Source organism: Hipposideros armiger, unplaced genomic scaffold, assembly GCF_001890085.2.
Source record: "Hipposideros armiger isolate ML-2016 unplaced genomic scaffold, ASM189008v1 scaffold_1303, whole genome shotgun sequence".
Lineage (NCBI taxonomy): Eukaryota > Metazoa > Chordata > Mammalia > Chiroptera > Hipposideridae > Hipposideros > Hipposideros armiger.
In genome coordinates this window covers 96,944-100,087 of record NW_017732653.1, presented here as the reverse complement: position 1 = coordinate 100,087, position 3,144 = coordinate 96,944, and positions in this window count along the sequence as shown.

Genomic DNA, 3,144 nt, shown 5'->3' with positions numbered 1-3,144 from the left:
GAGAGAGAGAGAGAGAGAGAGAGAGAGAGAGATCTAATTATCAGGCAAAGGAATAAAGCCTGGGAGACAAATGAAAAGAGCATTTGCTGCTTACGCATACATTGTGGGGAAAAAGCTTCAGACTAAAAGAGTAGCTTTAGGGGTTTTCAATAGGTCATCCATAGTCTCAGGGATAGATTGAAAGGGAACATAGAGTGAGACATTGTCTAGACAATTTGTCTTGCAAATACTTAATTTGAAAAAATATTTTAGATAATGTCTTCCTTTTACTATGCTTATGAAAACTATATACATATATATGACATACATATAGATGCTATATACACAAAACATATGATATATGCATATATATATATCTATTTGTGTGATTATGATAAACATATACATGATGATAATAAAATACCCACATATAGGAGGAATTTTACAAACATGTTCTCATAAAAGCTATGACTTGAAAAAAAATTGGTTCACTCATGAGTGAATGCATTACAGCTGTTAGTAGGCAATTAGAATCTAAGTAAAAACAAAAATAACCATAATGAGCAAGAGACGCAAGACACTCCAAAATTTGCAAGCTGTGCCATAGAGAATCACATATAATAAGTGTACAACACATTTATTTATCTAATTAATAAAGGATAGAAAAAAGTGCTTTGAACTCTAGAGAAAGTTTCTTTAAGACATACAGTACTTTCAATATTTTAATTCATTTGCTACTACCTATATCAGCCAGAATTCTTAAATGCAAACATCAGAGATTGACTTTCACTAATCTAAACAAAAGGGAATTGGACGAAAGAAAACTCAGTAGTTCGTACAAACTTTAATACATATCTAGAATTAAGTTTAAAGGCTATGTAGCTAGTAAAACATCAAAAGTTATATCACCTAACAGTTGCATAAACGCTCCTTTACTAATATCCTTGAGAACTGACACTGCACAATGCTCCTCTATTGTCAGCAACTGGACACTGGAGCTGTTATTAAAACCACTGTTGGTGCTGCCACCTAGATGTGGATATAGCCGCCTTTCCTGATGCATCTCTCCGGAGAAGAGCTTCCTTGTAGTCACTGCTTTTTGTATTTCCAAATGTGATAGGCTGCAGTAATTGGTGAAGCCTAGGTCATATGCCAACATCTTGACTGATGGTGTGCCTAGGGAAGCAAGTAACTGGCAGTTTAATCTTCTGCAGTGGGACATCAGTTGCTCCTTATTACTTGTGGTAGCAATTCATATTCCGTGGCTCCACAGTCTCTTAATCATATAAATGGATGTAATTTCGCTCTTTTAATATGATAGTGCTAAAGATCTCAATTTTTATTAAATACATAATAACTAGATTTGGTTATGAATAAAAAACATGGTGATAACTATATCTTATGAAGGCAGAAGTTTTGTATATGGGGTGGTGATTGTCAAGGACTTTGAAATCCAAATAATTCAATTCAGATACAACCTTAGAAGATTAATATGGTCTTCTAAAATTGCACATAACAATTCATAATTAAAAGCCATTCCTTCTTCCTGAGGTATGATTACTGAATTTCCCTTGCCTCTCCTTTGTAACTACAGAGATAACTGGCCTAAAGCTTAAGTGTTTGAGAGCTGTAGGTAACTGAAGGACTCCGAAAATAAAAAGACCAACAGAGGAAGAAAAAACTTTTATTTAAAAAAGAATGTTAAATGTAATAGTGCTACCTTCCTATATCCTTTTTAGTATGTAAGATTCTATAATATGACAATATTATATATTATAATATTCATATGATTGAATTCTATATAGAATGTGTCTACATAAATAAGATACAACTTAATGTATATGATTGTATATTATAATCACATAATGGATTTTATGTAATGATAGTATATATTCATCCTAAATGAGTAAGTAAAGTATCAAAATTTGCCATAGTCCGCCAAGAAAACTCTTCCTTATTTTTGATCTAAGACTATCCACACAGCTTTTCTGACTCATCTTATGGACATAGCTGATTTTTATTTAAAAAAGATGTGTGACACTTTACTCTCTTATTAATGCAAAGCAGAATAAATGTGGGATACTTTACTCTCTTATAAATGGTATATGTCATGTGCTTTGTAAAATTACTGCTTATGTTCTTCTTGGAGTCTATGCCCTCCTTTAGGGCAGGAAGAAATATTATTCATCTTAAAAACTCAGGGTGGGCCGGCCGAGTGGCTCAGTTGGTTGAGAGCTCGCTCAAGCAGCAGTTCAAGTCCAGCCCGAGCTGAGCAGCCACTGAGCTGCCAACAGGTAGCAGGATGGCTCAGCAAAACAAAACAAAACAAAACAAAACTCAGGGTGTTAAGCCTCACAAAGTAAATGCCCAGCTAATGTTTATTTGAAAGCTAAACCATAAAATTATGCTTATTTAGGAGCTGGTGGTAATGTTCAAGAAGAAAATATTAATAAAGTGAATAATATGTTATATTGGCACTATATAATGTTAATTAAAATACTTTCAATTTTAATGAAAGAAAGATATTAAATCATGTCTTTTACAACCATCAACCTCAACTATTGAAACATGAAAAACACTGATATCTATTAGGGAATTAAGGTAATCTCAGAATTTAAAGTGTAACAATTACTTAGATTCAAATTATAATCACCTCTACCTAAAAATTTAACCTAGAAACAAAAGACCAATTTACTCATAAGGATGGTCCTACTCAGCTGGCTTCAAAACTTTCCCACCTTATTGAATTACATCTAAATTTAATGTAAGTGTAAAAGAAAAATATTATATTGAGTTATTAACAAAAAGCAATGTCAACAAACATCACAATTGATTTATGGTTATCTAACCAAGTCCCATATTCTTGTGAGATAGAGCTAAATCCTGCAATCTCGGCAGATCATTCAGCTCAGCTTATAAAGTAAAGTAGAAATGTTAGACAACAAGTAAATCTGTAGGAATAAAAAAATAAGCAAAAAATCAAGTTAAAATATATAAATAATGTTTTGTTTTTAACTTTGGCTTAAAATTGAACTTTTTAAACTAAATCTTCTCTAAAACCATTGCAATAATAATTGCAGCAATAATTGCCAATAATTAAATATCATTTTTGAGCTTTGCATTGAACTTCGAACTATACTTTTGTTTGTAGGATATCATTTTTAC